General features: G+C 48.3%; 1 protein-coding gene across 4 annotated transcripts in view; it reads right to left on the bottom strand.

Moving 5' to 3' along the window:
* Positions 1-20,712, bottom strand: part of ZNF609 (zinc finger protein 609) — a 160,018-nt gene that overhangs the window by 103,895 nt on the left and 35,411 nt on the right. The window lies entirely within an intron of this gene.

Here is a 20,712-nt window from a genome sequence, read left to right as displayed (position 1 = left end):
GTATGGTCTGGAGAGAGGAGAGAATGGAGGCAACGCAGAGAGAAGACTAATGCAGTAGTCGAGTCAGGATATGACAAGTACCATTGACAACAGCATGAGAGCAGTTTGGATGGGGAGGAACAGGTGGATCCTGGAGATGTTATGAAGAAAGAACCGGCAGGATTTGCTAAATGACTTACTATAAACGTTGAAAGAGTGAGGTGTCAAGGATAATGTCAAGGTAGTCTGATGGGAAAAATTAGGGGAAAGGTAGGAGATGGGGATTTGGAAGGAAAGGTAGGGAATTCAGTTATGGATATGCTGAGTTTGAGGGGCCAGCAGGACAACTCAAATGTTCTGGTGACAGAAGGAGATGCAAGACTGCACAGAAAAGGAGAGGGGTTGGAAAAGCTCGTTGTGGGCAGGGACTATGTCTACTGTTATACTGTACTCTCCCAAGCGCTTAGTACAGTGCTCTGTACACAGTAAGCACTCAATAAATATGACTGACTGAATGAATGAATGACTGGTGAGGTGAATTCAGAAGTCATCCGCATGCAGGTGGGTTGTTGAAGTTGTTGAAGTTGTCAGAGCAGGTGAGCTCCCCAAGAGAATGAAAGCAGATTGAGACTAGAAAGGGCTTCAAACTGAGCTTTGAGGGACACTCACAGTTAGGGAGTGGGAGGGCAGAGGAAGAGCCAGAGAAGGAGACCAAAAAGGAGTGGCCAGAGAAAACCAAGAAAGAATTGTCAGAGAAACAAAGGCTAGAGGTTATTTCCTGGAGAAGGGGGTGGTCCACAGTGTCAAGGGCTTCTGAGGATTACAACAGAGTAGTGTCTTAAATTTGGCAAGGAATTCATTGGTGACTTTGACTAAGGTAGTTTTAGTGGAGTGAAAAGGTGGAAGCTGGATTGTAGAGGGTTAAGGTGGGAGCTGAAGGAGAGGAAATGGTGGAAAAGGGTGTAAACAATCCATTGAAGAGTCCTGAAGAGGAAAGGTACAAAGGAGGTGGGGGGTGACAGCTGAGTAGTATGGTGAGTTTGAAAGGGTTTTTAGGTTAGGAGATATGTTTGAAGGCAGAAGGGAAGGAGCCATCAGAGAGGGATCCATTGAAGATGGTGGTCAAGTGTTTTTATAATGTGTGAAGGAATGGGCCCAGAGGGGCAGGCTGAGGGGTTAGATTTCTAAAATAGGAGGGAGATTTCCTTTTGAGAGGTTGCCAGAAAGGTTGGGAGAGTGGATGGTGGGATTAGAAGTAACTGGGACGGTGAAAAGAGGAATTTGGGAGAGCTTATGCCTCTCCCTCCCCTCAATCACAAAAATTATTCACTGCCTATAAGCCATGGATCTAGAAATTGAAGTTGACAAACAAGGAGTTTTCCAGAATGCAAATGGACATAATTAAAAGTTACCATTACTCATCCAGAAAAAAACTGAACTGAAAATCCTTAGGTTGAGGGACAGTTAACGGGACTTAGTAAAACAGCCACTTTCTTCCACCTGTCTGAGCAACTATGCTCAGTGCTACTAGCACTACACCCCCTCAAGACATTACATTCCTAAGACCCAATCAAGTCAGTACTTGGTCTGAATATCCATAGAAAAAAAGGAAAATCAGGTCAAAATGTGTGATGGCAAATTCCTCAGTTGCAGACCTCTGTGGCCTGCTTGATGATTGAGACTCTCAAGATGATCAAATAGAATTGCTTTCAAATGGTCGGGATACTGTTAGAAGTGGGAGAAATGACACATAATAATAATTGTAGCATTTGTTAAGCGCTTACTATGTGCCAGGAACTATACTACTGTACTATTAATGTACTCCTGGGTACATTCCAATCCTCTCCCCAATCCTGAGAAATGACTGCTCCAAGGATGGTGTAAAGCAATTTTTTCATTAGGAATCTTCAACGGTTTTCACGTGGTCCAAATGCGTGGCCACTACAGGTGGCTTTTCTCTTTCGCAATACAATTTCTGTGCAAAGGGATATCGTATCGCAACTCCGAGACAGAGGTAAAGCCCCACGGGAAGGCAGTACAGACTGGTGAAGAAAGCGTGCTTCTAAGAATCAGTAGATCTGGGTTCTAGTCTCAGTCCTGCCACTAGTCTTCTGGGTGACCTGGAAAGCAAGGTAACTTCTCTGGGCCTCAAGCTTCTTAGCCTACCTCTACCTCACAAGGAGGCTGTAAGGTGAAATAAGGTAATAAGTGCTGTGGAAAAACTAACAAGCACTACACATATGGAAAGGATCGCCTATCTCCAAGTCATATTGGCATTTCCTTCCCCCGACACGGTGTTTTCTCCTCCATTTAAATCCACCAAATCTCATTCTTCCTCAACTTCCAAGTCCTCCTAAAATGCTACCTTCCTCCAGGAAGCAGTCCTAGTTTATTCTCTACAACTAAGAGGAGGGAAATAAAGGAGGAGGTTTGGGTCCCATTGTCAGTGAGAACTTGGTGTCTCTCTGGACCACATATGGATGAACTCCCTCTTAGGGTTAAGCACCCCCCACTGCTGGCACACATTTCCCTTTAACCTCACCTCAGAGATCAGCAAAAAACAAACACCGCAGAAATTTCTCGGGTTCCCATTGCCAGGGCCTCCCTGAGTTCTGCACAGGGCAGTGTCATGATAGGCATACAAACTGATCACAGTGCAAGCAAGCATCATGACAAAATTGCCTATCTCTGTTGGCTGACAATGATTTACCTGCCCCATTTTATTTCAGTCACAGTTCACACACCAGGCTATGAAGCCAAAGCCCCAACAGCCCATTTTTCAAAAGACATTAAGACTTATGAAAGGATTAAAAAAACCCAACAAATGGGCATAATTTATTTTTCAATTACCCCTGAAGGGCCTGGTTAAGAATTGCCGCTACTCTTTATCCAGCTCACCAACATAAATTTGTATTGCTCAGAAACAGAATTGAGTGAGACCTACCTTCCCCAAATTCATATAGCTGCTAGTTTCTGCTTTCCAAGGGTTCTCTACACACACACACTCACACAAACAGGCACACAAACTCCCTAGGGCTTCTGCCCTTCAAGCCCCTAATGGCTTTGGAAAGGGATTTGTTCCCTAGTTTCTGACACAATGCAAGGAGAGGCCAGAACACTGAAACAATCAGATAAACGTGGCAAAGGCTGAAATTCTACCCACTTTACTTCACAGCTCAGGCCACAACATCCTTTCCCGACCTTCAATTCCTCCTCAGTAGAAGTCAGTCACATGAAGCTTTTCAAAGGTTTTCTTAGACTTCTCTAAAATCCTTGCCAGGCTCTAAGTAAATTCCCGCTAAGTAACTGTTCTTGATTTGATTTCCTCCAACTGTGAAATGCTAGCATTTCAAAGATGCTTCAAGTTGAGCAGAGCAAAGGAGTTAATTCACCTGGAGCTTGTCTGTCCTGCGCTGACTGAATGCAGAAATGCTGTTAGGGCCATAGAAAAATGGAAAGGTTCTCCTTATAACTCCTTTAACCACCCATCAATTCCCCACAGAGAGGATACAATCTTTAATGTTTAATGGCCCAGCTGGCACACCTTTCCCCATCCCCACCCTATCAAAAGGTCATTATGGGCACACAATGGAGCCATCCTTCAGGACACAGCCTAGCCAGATATTATGTGGAAAGAGATCCCTTTTGGAGAATAAGAGATGGCATGAGCTCCTCTAGTTCCTCCCTAAACCAAATTTAGAGAGTAATATGGAACAAAGAACTAAGTGTGAGTTGACTCGCCAAAATTTGAACTGCTTATCATTCATGGCAATCACTTGGGACTGGGGTTTCTTAGGACTTGGAAGAATCAACATTGTTTTCAAAGATCTCAGTGAAGTGCTGGGACAGAAGAATGTAAAAAAACCAAACAAAAACAAAAACCCTACAAAACAGCCAGAATAAATAAAAATTCCAAGAACTGAAAATAACTCCAGAAGATAAGTTACCCTTGTGTTTCTTGGTAATCGCGTTCCTCTCCAGTGGACTAGAGACTTCTTTCACTCTGTCACAGTGTGGAGTTAATGCATCAGCTCTTTTTTTTTTTTTCCTAGAACTCCTAGAGAACATAATGCCTCAGCACTCAAAGTACCTAAATGGCAGGAGCTGCATCTGATCGACTTGAGCTGAGACTTGTCCATGTGAAAATACTTAGAAAAGGAATGAGCTGTGTTTCCAGGCTGTTGCCTTAGTGGTGGGCAGAGGACTGTACTAAGTGCTGGAAAGTATAGCAAGGTGGGAATTAGACATGATCCCTGGCCCTCAAGGGGTAATAATAATAACATTTGTTAAGCATTTTCCATGTGTCAAGCACTGTTCTACGCGCTGGGTAGATACAAGCTAATCAGGTTGGACACAGCCCCTGTGTCCCACATGGGGCTGATAGTCTTCGTCCCCATTTTCCAGATGAGGTAACTGAGGCACAGAAGTGAAGTGACTCGCCCAAGGTTACACACAGAGGACAAGTGGGGGAGACGGAATTAGAACCCAGGTCCTCCTGACTCCCAGGGCTGTTCTCTATCCACTAGCCCACACTGCTTCTCTAGATTTAGATTTATTTACCATAATTAGAGAAGCAGCGTGGCTCAGTGGAAAGAGCACGGGCTTAGGAGTCAGACGTCATGGGTTCGAATCCTGGCTCCGCCACTTGTCAGCTGTGTGACTTTGGGCAAGTCACCTCACTTCTCTGTGCCTCAGTTACCTCATCTGGAAAATGGGGAAAAAGACTGTGAGCCCCACGCGGGACAACCTTGTATTACCTTACCTTGTATCTCCCACAGCGCTTAGAACAGTGCTTGGCACATAGTAAGCGCTTAACAAATACCACCATCATCACCATAATTTTACTTCCGGTGTAATTCAAAAGGCCATTCTGGTATAGGCTCCTGCACGACTTTTTCCTTCTATGCAAATATTTCCCCTTTATTCCGATAATAAACTTGGCTGCCCCGGCTCCCTGGTAAAGGAGAGTATACACAAAAACGGACATAAATGAACACAGCACCCCCTTCCCCGGATGAAAAGACAATGGGTCACTTCAAACAAAACTCGGAAATCTTAAGGGCAACAATCGGGGGTGAAGATTCAAATCTGGTTTTGTATGAAACTATTTGCAACAGTCATGAGCAGACAAGTTATGAAACCTGCTTCACAAAGAACAAACAGTAACCAGCAAGGCAGCCTTTCAAGCCCCAGGGTAAGATCTCATCAGCTCTAACTATGTCTATCGGAGCAGGGCCAGACCAGGTCAGTTCTTATAAGAACCTAAGGTGCTTGAGGGAATAATGTTCGGAATTCAGGAGATACTTGAGCCTGTTTTGATCTGAAGTCCATAAGCAGCTGAAGGGTAGAAGGGCTTCCCATTAAGAAGCGCCAACAGTCCATTTAAATGGATGGAATGACCTAGAATGCAGTATAGCCACCAGCTAAAAATAATCTGGAACAAACCCAGGACAAAGTGAGTAGGCTGCTCCATTTTGCCACCTCATAGATGGAGAAGGCCAAGAAGTCCCTACTTCCCACAAAAGGCAGTTTGGCCAGTGAGCATCACGCTCACAATTAAAAAAAACCCAACAAAAACACCCTCGGCCCTGACGGTCTCTTAGAAAGTGCTTTAGTCTGAAGTCACCAAACATCTCAGAAGAAGCACGACACTGGGCTAAGGGGCCCCGGCTGAGAGCCCTGTTCCGCAAACCCAATTCCAAAAAACTTCATGACTTCAAAAAAATCCTAAACCCACAACCCTAACTGAGCAAGCAAGCACTGGCAGCTGCCACGGCCTGTCTAAGGCATTGAGGCTGTACACGTGTGTACACACACACCCGCCCCCCCGCTGTCGGATCAGTGCTCCTTCTTCTCCTGAGAACACCCACTCGTCGTCGTACCAACTCTCTAGCCTAAGCCACTTGCTGAGCCAACCCCCTATGCCTAACCCACAAACTTTGTTTTTGTAAAAGCTGAGAGCTAAATGGGATTGTAGTACAGTGAAACATAACCAGTACGCAGCGGCTTGCTGTCTTGGAGTCCTTGAATGAAGGACTCAGCTCTTCCTAGTACAGTCCAGTGCCCCTCCTCCGCAGGCCAGAATATTAATAGATTGTCCTGGAAAGACTATAAAACACTCAATACCTAACTGTTTCCTGTACCTTGAAATGCTAATACTAAGCAGAAAAAGCACCTTCCTGTCAGCAGGCTGCCTGGACCCATGAGACATACACAACTACCTCCCTTCCCCCACTTCCAGCCACACGTCACCAATGCCAACAACAACCTTTCTAAGCTCGGAGCCCTCCACATTATTTTCCTTCCCTCCCATAGAGCCAGGATATGAGAGAGAGAGAAAGAGAGAGAGAGAGACTTTGTTGGCACACGCCAGCTCTTGTTTATGAGTTAGTTACCACCTCAAAGAGCTCCTTGGCCCAATGCCAGTCCTCTCCCTGCAGGATCTTTCAGACTTCAAAAGGGATCTTCCCTTGGCCTCCTGGGGTGCTGAGGCAGAGCAGGGCCCACACTCCGTCCAAAGGCTCCTAACTGAATTTCTCCCCCAATCCGACAGACGAGCCCACTCCTTGGAAAACCTGAAGCCACCGGATGCTGCTGCTCTCTCCTCCCAAACTCACAAGGCCAGGCAAATCTGATGGGCTTCACAGTTAGGAGAAAGAAGAAGAAAAGTGGGGGGAGGAGGGAAATGCTCCCTCTGCTTCCATGGTCCCTGGGAAAGGGGCCCAGAGCGATGACCAGGGCACGGAGGTGAAGGGACTTGGAAGACTAACCTCAGAAGATCCTCTCCTTCACCGCTGCAGTCGAGCTAAATGAGTTGCAGGGCAAACACCCACTTCCCTGAAGGGTTAAAACACTTTCAGCCTTGAGCCTAAAAGGAGTTTCTGAAACCTCTTACAGGAATTTTTCTAGACTGAAATTCCCACCCCCATATGGGTTTCTTCTAAGTCACTGTCTGCAGCCGAGATTCGGGGAAGGGCAACTGGCAAGTCCCTCCAGACAAGAGCACGGCAGCACAGCCCGATTCTGGCTATTTATTCACAAGCCCGTTTTCTGGCTGAGGGTCGATTTCTCTTCATCAGAACTTCGGGCCGGACACTCTCAGTGCTACCCCCAAGTTAGTGACCGGAATACCGGGGCCTTTTTTTGTTGTTTTACCTCTGAAAGATGACAGACCCCAGGGCCCCCAGCAGAGGAGCGTTGCGGCCTTTCACTCCTGAAGAGAAACAGCTGTGCCAGGGAGGGATGGGGTGGGGCTTCTGAACACACTCAAGGAAGATCTCACCAGCTTGGGAAAACCCAGGGGCTGGTGCTGCCACACCCCAACTACACGACAGGCCGAAGTAGACGGAAAGCAAATCATTCCAGTATCCGACCCAAGGCACCCCACTCATCCCAGAAGTGAGCAAGCGGGGTTGGGGTGAGGGGGCGTGAGGGGGAGGGGGTTAATTTTCTTTTAAAACTGCCGGCCTGCCCTACCACAAACAAGCAAAACCATATATCAGAATCTGACGTGGCATTTTTACAGTCCCTTCAGAGGATCTCAAAGCATTCTGGAGACAACCAGCCCCTCTGGAGGCCTTTTAAAAAAATTCAGTTGCATTTATTGAGTGCTTACTGTGTGCAAGGCACTACACTAAGCACTTGGGAGAGTACAATATAACAACAAACAGGCAAATTCCTGCCCACAACAAGCTCACAGTCTAGAGGGATGGCACACGGTGCTTGCCATGTAGTAAAAGCTTAACAAATACCGTTATTATCATTATTATTACAAGACAGAAATTGGGACAGTATAGGACTTTTTCTTTTTTAAATAGTATTTGTTAAATAGTCTTTTAGACTGTGAGCCCACTGTTGGGTAGGGACTGTCTCTATATGTTGCCAACTTGTACTTCCCAAGCGCTTAGTACAGTGCTCTGCACACAGTAAGCGCTCAATAAATACGACTGATTAAGCATTTACTATGTGTCAAGCACTGTTCTGAGCACTTGGGTAGATACAGGTTAATCAGGTCAGACAGAATCCCTCTCCCACATGGGGTCCACAGCCGAGGAGGGAGGACAGGAACTGAAATCCCCATTTTACAGTTGATGGAACTGAGGTCCAAAAAAAAGTTTATGATTTGCCCAAGGTCCCACAGCAAATGTAGCGAAGTTGGAATTAGAACCCAGGTCCTTCCAACTCCCAGGCCTGTGTTTTTGTCACTGGGCTACCCCACTTCTCCAAAGCTTCTCTAGCTCTTTTGATGGGCATATGATGAGCCAGCTACTCTCCTTCTAGTCCCGCTTTCAGTGAGGCTGGGTCCATATGAGGTCTGAACTAGCAGCTTAGATTAATTTTAGCACTAAGTGAGTTAAAACCATCCAACACACCCTGGAGGGAAATCTGTGCCAAGGTTAGGATTTCACAAAATCTAGTTGACTAGTATGTGCCTCAGTTCTTGGTCAAGCCAAGCGCTTAGTACAGTGCTCTGCACACAGTAAGCGCTCAATAAATACGACTGAATTAATGAAAGTCCTTCAAAGTGGTGGAAAGAATGGAGGTTGTTCAAGGGGCTAGGGGCCATGGTGAGTATAGCTTGTTCCAAATATACCCAGGCGCATTGCTAGTGGATACACATCTCTCCGCTGGTTTAAAGCAGCAGTGTGGCCTAGAGGACAGAGCACAGGCCTAGGAATCATAGGACCTCGGTTCCAATCCTGCCTCCGCCACCTGCCTGCTGGGTGACCTTGGGCAAGCCACTTAACCTCTCTATGCCTCAGTTACCTCAGCTGTAAAATGGAGATTAAAGCTGCGAACCTCATGTTCGTAGTTAGCATACCTCCTCCAGGAGGCCTTCCCAAACTGAGCCCCCTCCTTCCTCTCCCCCTCCTACCCCTCCCCATCCCCCCACCTTACCTCCTTCCCCTCCCCAAAGCACCTATATATATATATATATATGTATATGTTTGTACATATTTATTACTCTATTTTACTTGAATATATTTATTCTATTTATTTTATTTTGTTAATATGTTTAGTTTTGTTGTCTGTCTCCCCCTTCTAGACTGTGAACCCACTGTTGGGTTGGGACCCTCTCTATATGTTGCCAATTCGTACTTCCCAAGTGCTTAGTGCAGTGCTCTGCACACAGTAAGCGCTCAATAAATACGACAATGAATAAACGAGTGAATGTGGGACATGGATTGTGTCCAACCTGATTATCTAGTGATAATAATAATAATGATGGCATTTATTAAGCGTTTACTATGTGCAAAGCACTGTTCTAAGCACTGGGGAGGTTACAAGGTGATCAGGTTGTCCCATGGGGGGCTCACAGTCTTCATCCCCATTTTACAGATGAGGGAACTGAGGCCCAGAGAAGTTAAGTGACTTGCCCAAAGTCACACAGCTGACAACTGGCGGAGCCGGGATTTGAACCCATGACCTCTGACTCCAAAGCCAGTGCTCTTTCCACTGAGCCACGCTGCTTCTCTCCGGTACTTACCCTAGCGCTTGGTACCGTGGCTGGCATATCGTAGACGCTTAACAAATAATAACAACAGCAGGAATAATAATAATTGTGGTATTTGTTAAGCGCTTACTACGTGCCAAGCAAAATACTAAGCACTGGGGTAGATATGAGATAATCAGGCTGGACACAGTCCAGTCCCATGGGGGGCTCACCGTCTGAGTAGGAAGGAGTAGCATTTAATCTCCACTTTACAGGTAAGGACACTGAAGTACCAAGAAATGACCTGCCCATGGTTCCATACCAGACAAGGCAGAACCAGGATTAGAATCCAAGTCCATGATCTTTCCATTAGGTCACGCTGCTTATTCCAAAGTGGAAACATATTCAGGAATATTCGATCTGACACCAAATCCTGTTGGTTCTACCTTCACAACACCTCTGAAGCGGTGTGGTCTATAATAGAGAGTACAGGCCTGGGAGTAAGAAGGACCTGGGTTCTAATTCTGACTCCATCACTTAGCTGTGTGAACTTGGGCAAGTCACTTAACTTCACCATGCCTCAGTTCCCTCATCTGTAAAATGGAAATGAATACTGTGAGTCCCATGTGGGACGTGGACCGGGTCCAACCTGATAAGCTTATATCTACCCCAGCGCCTAGTTCAGTGCCTGGCACATAGTAAGTGCTTAAAAAATATCATTAAAAAAAAATCTCTGGAATCTGTCCTTTCCTCTTCAGCCGAAATACTATCACAGTAACCCAAGCAGTTATCCCACTCCAACCTGCATCAGCTTCCTCCCCGATCCCCCTGCATCCTGTCTCTCCCCACTCCAGTCCTTACTTCACTCTGCTGCCGGGATCATTTTTCTAAAAAAAATTCAGTCCATGTATCCTCACTCCTCAAGAATATCCAATGGTCGCCCATCCATCTCCGCACCAAACAGAACCTCCTTACCAATCAGCATCAAGGCACTCGATCGTCAGCTCGCTCCCTCCTACCTAACCTCATTATCTCCTCCTACAACCCAGCTTGCACGCTTCACTCCTCTAACGCCAACCTACACCACGGTACTCGATCTTGTCTCCATCACCACCGACCACTCACCCACATTCTGCCTCTACCCTAGACCACCCTCTCTCTTCATAACCGATAGACCACTGTTTTCCCTACCTTCAGAGCCATCCTAAAATCCCAACTCCTCCAAGAGGCCTTCCCTAAGTCCTCATTTTCCCCTACTCACCCCCTTTTTTGGGTCACCTATGCATTTGGATCGGTACCCAAAGAAGCAGCGGGGCTCAGTGGAAAGAGCAAGGGCTTGGGAGTCAGAGGTCATAGATTCTGCCGCTTGTCAGCTGTGTGACCTTGGGCAAGTCACTTAACTTCTCTGTGCCTCAGTTACCTCATCGGGAAAATGGGGATTAAGACTGTGAGCCGCACACGGGGCAACCTGATTACCTTGTATCTACCCCAGTGCTTAGAAAAGTGCTTGGCACATAGTAAGCGCTTAACAAATACCAACATTATTATTATTACCCCTTAAGTACTTGATGTTAACCCATACACTTATGTAACACATCTTTATTCTCTCCCATTTCCCCAAGCTAATTTATTTGAATGTCTTTCGCCTCCTCTAGAGCGTAAGCTCCCAATGGGCAGGAATTGTGTCTACCAACTCTATTGTACTGTATCTCCCAATTGCTTAGTACAGTGCTCTGCACGCGGTAAGTATTCAATAAAAACCACTGACTGCTTAATTAGTATGACGTTTCAGCCACAATCTGCAGCAGAGGGATAAAGCCCAGTCTTTTTGTCCTTATATCCAGGAATTTCATTTTGAAAGGTGGTAGGTTTGGGATTTTTGATTAGTCATGAAAGAGGTCTTAATAGAAAACATATGGAAACATCAAGGAAAACTGGAAAAGAGAAGCTAGTTCTCCCACTGCTAAGCCCCTCTACTCTCAATCCAGTTCTGTTCCAGGAAGCAAACCTGTTCTCGGGAGTGAAAGTAAAGACAATTTTGCCCCTAGGCCCATGACATCATGCACGCTATGCTGGACTCCCGATGGAACACCTTGTCATCATGGGCTAGGCTGAACTAATGGAGGGACAAAAATTAAAATGGGAGAGAGGCCACGGCTGGCGCCTACGGAGCAATCAGAGGTTGGAGGGTGGAGGCTGCGTTGCCGAGCCTCCCATCTGTGGGGCAGGGGCCAGAAGTCCCCCAAAAGAAATCCTTACCCCTCTCTACCTCTCCCCACTACATCCAGGTGGGAGCACGGGCCTGGAGTTTGGATCCCACAAGGGCTACAGCTGGGCTGGTCCTTCCCCCTCAGATCTCAGCACCTCCATTACCTCCTCCCTGGAGCTCTCTTCCTGCCAGGGCTCCTCCACTCCTGGCCTCCAAGCACAGTGGAGGCAGGTGGAAGAGAGAGAGCGAGCGAGCAGGCCACCATCACCCTTGCCCCAGAAGCAGCACAGCCACTGGGCCTCAGGCAAGGGTCGGGGCGCGGCAATGGGCTCGATTTCAGAGCGGCTGGCCAGGCGGGCAGGCAACAGGGAGCTTGCTGAGTGGCTGAGTTGAACCAGACCGTATCCGTGAGGCATCACACAGCACACTCCTGTTCTCCTCAAACCACATTATCTCCAGCCCATGCCTCCACAGGCAATGCTCACCTACCCACCAGAACCCACAGGGGTGCAGACCGACCGCCTGGACCGGCACCCCCCCAACCCCCCCCAACTCAGATCTGAGGGAATGGAGAGCTCCTAACACTATGCCTCTGCTTTTCATTCCTCTCCGGGTCAGTGTAAAGTCAGCTATAGCTGTGACGACGCAAACCTAAACACTTCCAAATCATTCATACAGGAAGACTAAACACCAAGCCAACCTCGTTCACTTCAAGTTTATCCTTTCCTGCCTTAACTCTGCCCTCTCCTCTGCCAGACAAAACTATTTCTCCTCCCTTATTGACACCCATGCCCATCATCCCCGTCAGCTCTTCCGTACATTTAACTCCCTTCTCAGGCCCCCTGTTCCTCCCCCTCCTCCTTCCCTCACCCCCAACGATCTGGCCTCCTACTTCATTAATAAAATTAAATCCATCAGGTCTGAGCTCCCCAAGGTCACTCCTCCCCGTTCTCCAACCCCCCGGCTCTCAACCCTCTCCGCTACTCTCCCATTCTTCCCAGCAGTATCCTCAGATGAGATCTCCTCCCTCCTCTCAAGTGCTACTCCGGCCACCTGTGCTTCTGACCCCATTCCCTCTCATCTTATGAAATCTCTCGCCCCGTCCCTCCTCCCCTCCTTAACTTCCATCTTCAACCGCTCACTCTCCACTGGTTCCTTCCCCTCTGCCTTCAAACATGCCCATGTCTCTCCCATCCTAAAAAAACCCTCTCTTGACCCCACCTCCCCTTCTAGTTATCGCCCCATATCCCTCCTACCATTCCTTTCCAAACTCCTTGAACGAGTTGTCTACACGCGCTGCCTCGAATTCCTCAACGCCAACTCTCTCCTCGACCTCCTCCAATCTGGCTTCCGTCCCCTACATTCCACGGAAACTGCCCTCTCAAAGGTCACCAATGACCTCCTGCTTGCCAAATCCAACAGCTCCTACTCTATCCTAATCCTCCTCGACCTCTCAGCTGCCTTTGACACTTTGGACTACGCCCTTCTCCTCAACACGCTATCCAACCTTGGCTTCACAGATTCTGTCCTCTCCTGGTTCTCCTCTTATCTCTCCGGCCATTCATTCTCAGCCTCTTTTGCAGGCTCCTCCTTCCCCTCCCATCCCCTTACTGTAGGGGTTCCTCAAGGGTCAGTTTTTGGTCCCCTTCTGTTCTCTATCTACACTCACTCCCTTGGTGAACTCATTCGCTCTCATGGCTTCAACTACCATTCTCTACGCTGATGACACCCAAATCTACGTCTCTGCCCCTGCTCTCTCTCCCTCCCTTCAGGCGTGTGTCTCCTCCTGCCTTCAAGACGTCTCCATCAGGATGCCTGCCCGCCACCTAAAACTCAGTATGTCCCAGACTGAACTCCTTATCTTCCCTCCCAAACCCCACCTTCTCCCTGACTTTCCCATCACTGTTGACGGCACTACCATCCTTCCCATATCACAAGCCCGCAACCTTGGTGTCATCCTCGACTCTGCTCTCTCATTCACCCCTCACATCCAATCCGTCACCAAAAACTGCCGCTCTCACCTCCGCAACATCGCCAAGATCTGCCCTTTCCTCTACATCCAAACCGCTACCCTGCTGGTTCAATCTCTCATCCTATCCCGACTGGATTACTGCATCAGCCTCCTCTCTGATATCCCATCCTCTTCTCTGATCTCCCATCCTCTTGTCTCTCCCCACTTCAATCTATACTTCACACTGCTGCCCGGATCGTCTTTGTGCAGAAACGCTCTGGGCATGATACTCCCCTCCTCAAAAATCTCCAGGGGTTACCAATCAACGTACGCATCAGGCAAAAATTCCTCACTCTCGGCTTCAAGGCTCTCCATCACCTTGCCCCCTCCTACCTCACCTCCCTTCTTTCCTTCTACAGCCCAGCTCACACCCTCTGCTCCTCTGCCGCTAACCTCATCGGGCCTCGTTCTCACCTGTCCCGCCGTCGACCCCCGGCCCACGTCCTCCCCCTGGCCTGGAATGCCCTCCCTCCGCATATCCTCCAAGCTAGCTCTCTTCCTCCCTTCAAAGCCCTACTGAGAGCTCACCTCCTCCAGGAGGCCTTCCCAGACTGAGCCCCCTCCTTCCTCTCCCCCTCCCGATCCCCCCCGCCCTACCTCCTTCCCCTCCCCACAGCACCTGTATATATGTTTGTACAGATTTATTACTCTATTTTACTTGTACATATTTACTATTCTATTTATTTTATTTTGTTAATATGTTCTGTTTTGTTGTCTGTCTCCCCCTTCTAGACTGTGAGCCCAATGTTGGGTAGGGACCGTCTCTATATGTTGCCAACTTGTACTTCCCAAGCTCTTAGTACAGTGCTCTGCACACGGTAAGAGCTCAATAAATACGACTGAATGAATGAATGAAGATCTATTCTAGGTATACTTCCCCCCTCAACCTCCCTGAACCCCTCTCTGGCACATCCCAGTTTACTTCCACCACTGGATATCCTCCCCTCAAATGTACTGTCATTTTCCCCGCTGGGAAGTCGTATCTTCAGAAGTCAATAAGAGGAAATCAGGCTAGGAAAACACAAGTTGCTATTATGATCCTTGATGCTGACAAAACTCAGCATGAAACCAAGTGAATAGGGAAAAGAAGAGGCCAAGAGGGATGGGAGGGAAAGTCTTGAAGCACAGGAGGGGAAAAAAAGCAATCCCTTCTTTTGTGGGCTCTCAGCTACACAAGGTGAAGGATTCTGAAGAAATCTGCCATTAGCGTGTTTGGCAGTTCCCTTCCTGGGAGCTTGACCCCCTGCTGACAGCTTTCTACTGAGACACAAACTAGGCTTTTCTGTCTGTGCTGCTGAGCTGGCAGCCACCCAATCTCGGGGTCACTTTTACTTAGCTCTTTGACAAGACATCTCCCTTTCTCCCCTTTCTCCCTTTCAGACCCAGATCCTAAAAGTCCTGAGAAGGGAGGTAGCAAAATGCGCACCAGGCGCATCAGTTGTGACTTTAGGGTGAGTCTCCCAGGAGTGAATCCCAGCACTGGGGCTCCAACCCTCCAGCAAAATGAAGCCCAGAAACAGCTCATAGGGCTTAAAAGCTAAAGGGGTCTGTACATTCAGTTTATCCCATAACTTCGTACTTGCAAGACCAGCACACCAAAAGTTCGTGTTGCCCTCGGGCTCGAAGCCAAACGTGAAAGCATTTCCAAGCCCCAACTCATTCCTTGCCCTGACTGGGACTGAAGCCCCGAGTACTCTCTGCTATCTCCTTATAATACTCTTCCCAGGATACTTGGGTTCCAAGATGTGTGTCTGAAGGATCTGGTGACTTGGGACTGACCAAATTTTCATTAAGGATGAGGAAAAATCTGTTTAGTCAGCTTCTGATTTCCACTTGGGAGTTCCTAGAGCTATCGAGCTTCTAAGGTCTCTCTCAACCATGGCATGTGGAGGGAGGGAGAGGGAGAGGGAGACAGGGAGAAAAAGAGCTAATCCAGACCTTACCTCTACATCTCTACAACCAGGGAGCTCTTTAGCCTCTAAACAAGTGTCCTTTTCCACAAGCCAGAGGGCCTTATTGTTGGGAGAGGTCTTAAAAGTCAAATAAGGTGTGTGCATCGGTAGATCTGGGATCACATTTTTGGCAAAAACACGATCATTTAACAAAAGTTTTTTCCTCTTGGTGTTACACTCTAATGTCATTTAAATATGTGTAATTCAAAAGTTTGGGTCTGAGAATTAGAAATGGAAATTCTGGTAAATCTGGGGAAGAATCTCCACTCTGAAATATAAAGGTGACAATGATAGGCATAGGTGCCAACTTTTCATTGTGAGCGCCGGGGCAAAAACAGGAAAGGAGGACTGGGAGGAGACAGGTTTCAAAGAACGAACCGGCACAAAAGCTTCCATTTGGGCCTTTTGGGCCTGACTGGAAGCGTCTCGGGTCTTGTCAGAGAGACCTGGGATGCGAAAGCCTGAAAGTCCAGCTCAGAGCTTCTCCCTACTCCAGAGTGTGCACCGAGGCCGACGGGACAGTGCAGATCCAAATCTGAGCGCCACGTGGGACAACCTGATTGCCTTGTAACATCCCCAGCGCTTAGAATAGTGCTTTGCACATAGTAAGCGCTTAATAAATGCCATCATTATTATTATTACCAGATCAGGTTGTCCCACGTGGGGCTCGCAGTTTTAATCCCCATTTTTACAGATGAGGTAACTGAGGCACGGAGAAGTTAAGTGACTCGCCCAAGGTCACACGGCAGACAAGTGGGGGAGCCGGGATTAGAATCTGCGTCCTCTGACTCCCAAGCTAGTGCTCTTTCCACTAAGCCATGCCACTTACAGTGATCTGCATTCAGTAAGCACTCAAAAATACCACTAATTGACTTCAATTCAGAGGAAGAGAACAAGGGGGGATGAGGTGTATGTAACAAATGATTTCCTGTGGGGGGGCAGTTAGGTTTAGGGGTGGGGATCGGGCCTGGACCTATGGAGAGTCAGTCACCAAAGTAGGCACAACAGGTGGAGCAAGTTCTAGCCCAGCAGAGGCCTGGGAAACACTGCCCTCCCTGCAAAAGTCACAGAACAGAACACAAAGAACCCGAAGATACCACATTCAAAACTTATACTGGGACATGATTGTCCCAGAGAGGAGGAGCTGGGTTTTTATTACTATTCTTTCTGTCTTTCTTTTCCACACACCCTCACCTTCATTCCCATAAAATTCTGCTACCCTGACGATCAAGGAGTAGACTAGAGAAAACCAGACAGACAGCTGTTTTCTCAGTGGACCTGGATTCTAGATCTCAGAGGGGTCCAGAATGAAGCCTGTCTCCCTGGGGTCCTCAGGGCTTGGTCAGTCCTAAATCCAAAGGATTTGGGCAGAACCAGACCTGCCTCGGGAATACCAAGTGGCTTCTATGTGCCCGATCACCTCGCCCACTTAGTGAACACTGACCCACCCTCTCCACATTTCTCGGTGGCTCTCCTCCTCCATGTCACTGTGTCAGTCAGGCGGTTGGGACTTTTTGGGACAGGGTGTGTGACCTGCCGCTCCACAGGCGTCACGGGAAGTTCCCTGCTTGGACGGGAGCTCTCGATCAAAGCTAAGCTGCACAGGGAGAAATATATTTAAAAATATTAATGTGGGTTGGCACCTTCCTGATGCTAATACCGTCAGACCAATCCCAATGGCCCAACTGGGAAATTAACTGGAAAGGAAAGCAATCTTCCTTGCTTTCTACTCTCAGATGCTCCTCCTCTGGAGCTCTGCAATGCATAGGCTGATTGTATGCACACATACATTGAAATATCACACACACACACACACACACACACACACACACAAATAACTCTCGGCAGGAGCCAAAAATCAAAGCCCAACCCCATGGTTTTTAAGTGAGCAAGTCCAATTTCCTCCTTTGTAGCTCTTGACACATGCTGGCTGGGAGCCGTCTGGTTTTTTTTCTGCCTTGTTCCTGCACCAGAAGGCTCTGCACTGCAGGTCAGGGGATGATAAGGAAATGAACAGTGTAATTTCCAAGGCCTCTGAACGCAGTCCTGTCAGCAGCTCTGGAGGCGGGTTACTCAAGCATGGCTCGAAGACTGAAAACCACAGAGAGCAAAGCTCAGAAAAGCCAGCAACCGCCACAGCTCAGCTATGTTACCTCCCGGCCTGAATCTGAAAACGCGGACCCCTGTGGATGAACCCTGGGGAGGAAAGTTCTTACTCCCCAAATGGCATCATCCATAATAAAGGGAGGATCGCCGAGAAGGCTCGGACTTAGAGTTGCCCCAAGAATGTGCTGTGTGGAGGGGGAAGTCGCAGCCTTGTCGTGTTTACCCAGCTCTTTCACACCCTCCTCATTGACAGCCACTCAGAAGAAACCAGCCACAGGTTTAACCCCACAGAAATTGCTGCATGTCTCTGAAGACACTTCCTGAGCATGCTTTCGACTCTTGTGCTGGGTAACTAACGTACCCATCTCCACGCAGTTATAAAAAACAAAAGACACTCCGACTTTTTCAGCAATACATTCCCAGTACCTATCTCTCTTCGCCACATTCAGGGACAGAACCCACCAGACTCCCTGCCTATCAAGGATAAGCCCAAGAACTCTTCATCTCCTTCCCGGTTGCCCATGCGGAGGGGCCAAACAAAGAGAAACTGGAAAAGACCCAACGGCCTGTTTCAACAGTCGGCCTGAGTGGGAGGTCCCAGAGCCCAGTACCACAGCACAAAGATCTCAGCACTACATCAGTTAGCGGTTGGCCTTTTCAGTTCATTTTCCCTTTCCATATGTAAATCGAGTGCTCTGCTCTGAGCCAGATGCAAATGGTTGTTCTGTGCAAATAGCCCCACCTAATTTAGAAAAAAGAACACCCAAAGGGGAAGATCCCTCTGGAAATGAGAAAGCAAGCCAAAGCACCTGTGAGCTACGTGGGTTTTATGCCAGATACGGGCCTAGGAGGCAGAAAGGAAGGATGACAGCAGTCCGTCCTTCATAGCCTTTATTGAGCACCTGCGTGCACAGCGTTGTACTCAGCCCTTGGCCACATAAGCCGGGAGGGGAGGAGTTCTGCCTGCAGATGCCCCACAGGGAATACGATTCATTCCCCACAGGGATTAGAGGCTTTCTGCAAAGTGGAAAATTCTCTGAGGGCATTTGGCTGGTGTTACCTGCCTTGCCATCAACAGCTGAGGGAAAATAATGGGGGTGGGGTGCGATTAGGGTAAGGAGGCCTAAGCTTTAATGATGGAACTGGGATTCAGGAGCCAAAGCAAGGGAATAGGGACCAAGGTAAAAAAAAAAAAAAAAAAAAAACAGTGATGCTAAGGAGTCAGAAGACAATAATAATAATAATACTGGCATTTGTTAAGCGCTTATTATGTGCAAAGCACTGTTCTACGCGCTGAACAAAATAGACGCAGCACGGCCTAGGGGATAGAGCACAGGCCTGAAAGTCGGAAGGTCCTGGGTTCTAATTTCGGCTCGGCCACTTGCCCATTGTGTGCCTTGGGCAAGTCACTTAACTTCTTTGTGCCTCAGCTCCCTCATCTGTAAAATGGGGATTACGATTGTGAGCCCCATGTGGGACACGGACCGTGTTCAACCTGATTATCGTGTACCTACCCCAGTGCTTAGAACAGTGCCTGGCACACAGTAAACACTTAAAATACAATAAAAAAGTACCTTCGGCTAAATTCTGTACCCTAAATTGGCAAAGTGTTTGCTAGAGAATGAAGCAGTCCAACCCACCAGGAAGTAGGTGGCAATAACTGGAAGAGCAACTCTAGGGCACAGTATGTCCCCAACCCACTTTAGTAAAACAATTGTTGGGGGAAAAAAATCAATCAGTGGTCTTTATTGAGCCCCTTACTGTGTGTGGAGCACTGAACTTAGTGCTTGGAAGAGGACAGTACAGGGTTATTCTCCCTGAAGGCTTTGAGACCACCTTATAGGCCAGGGGTGGCCAAAGTGTGACTCACAAGCCACTTATAGTTCTTCTTCACTTGCTGAGCGGCTTGCACACAAATGCTTTATTATTTAGCAGCAGCAGAACAGGCTGGGGGGGTGAGGGGCTGTTTTAGCAGTTTTAGTGGCATCATCGCTGCCCAAAGGGGCGCCGGGTTGGGGGAGGGGGTACGGGCCCCAGCCCCACCCTTTAAGCCCCTGCCCAGGCTCTCTATTACTTGTGGCTGTTCCTCACCACTACCACCCCCCCACTCTAATCCACTTGCGACCCACCCTCCCTTCTCTTCCCCCCAGCCCCATCCACCTGTTAATAATTGTGGTTTCGTTAAGTACTTACTATGTGCCAGGCACTGTATTAACTGCAGGGGTAGACACAAGCTTTATCAGGTTGGATAATAATAATAACGATGGCATTTGTTAAGCGCTTACTAGGTGCAAAGCACTATTCTAAGCGCTGGGGAGGATACAGGGTGACCAGGTTGTCCCACGTTGGATATAGTCCCTGTCTTACAAGGGGCTCACAGTCTCAATCCCTATTTTACAAATGAGGTGAGTGAGGTGCAGAGGCGATTAGACTTACCCAAGGTCACGCAGCAGACAAGTGGCAGAGTCACGATTAGAACTCGCGACCTTCTGACTCCCAGGACCGTGATCTATCCACTAGACCGCCCCAGAAACCATCTGGCTACGATCCGGAAAAGGGGGGAAGCCACTCTTTTTCCCCTCTCCTTCCATCACTGAAACCTCCCAGCCACGAGTCCTTGAAAAAGCCGGCAGCAGATAGATCACCGCTGTCCGTAGTTTGTACATGTCCCTTTTTTTCCTTTTGGCTTGTCGGAGCGGTGGCGGCGGCACAGTGAGTGGGCAATCAGACAGGCCCCCCCCGGTCCCGACCAAACAACCTATCCATCAAACCCAAGCCAAGGGAGCAGGCAGGAGCTGGAAGGCTCTGTCCTGTTTACTCCTTAACGTTACCTTCCCCCCTATCCTGGGGAAGCACAAAGGAAGCGGGAGGCTCAGGGACAGAGCCAGCTGCAACAGCTGAAAACCCAATTTGACCGTTAACACTGTCCCCCAGCTGAGGGGCATCTGCCTAAAGAGAGAAAAACCACAAGAGACCCTGCCTGAGGGGACCACCGCTAGGAACACGTCAGCAGTGCTACAAT

Source organism: Tachyglossus aculeatus, chromosome 5, assembly GCF_015852505.1.
Source record: "Tachyglossus aculeatus isolate mTacAcu1 chromosome 5, mTacAcu1.pri, whole genome shotgun sequence".
NCBI classification, from domain to species: domain Eukaryota; kingdom Metazoa; phylum Chordata; class Mammalia; order Monotremata; family Tachyglossidae; genus Tachyglossus; species Tachyglossus aculeatus.
This window is presented reverse-complemented; position numbering and strand designations above follow the sequence as displayed.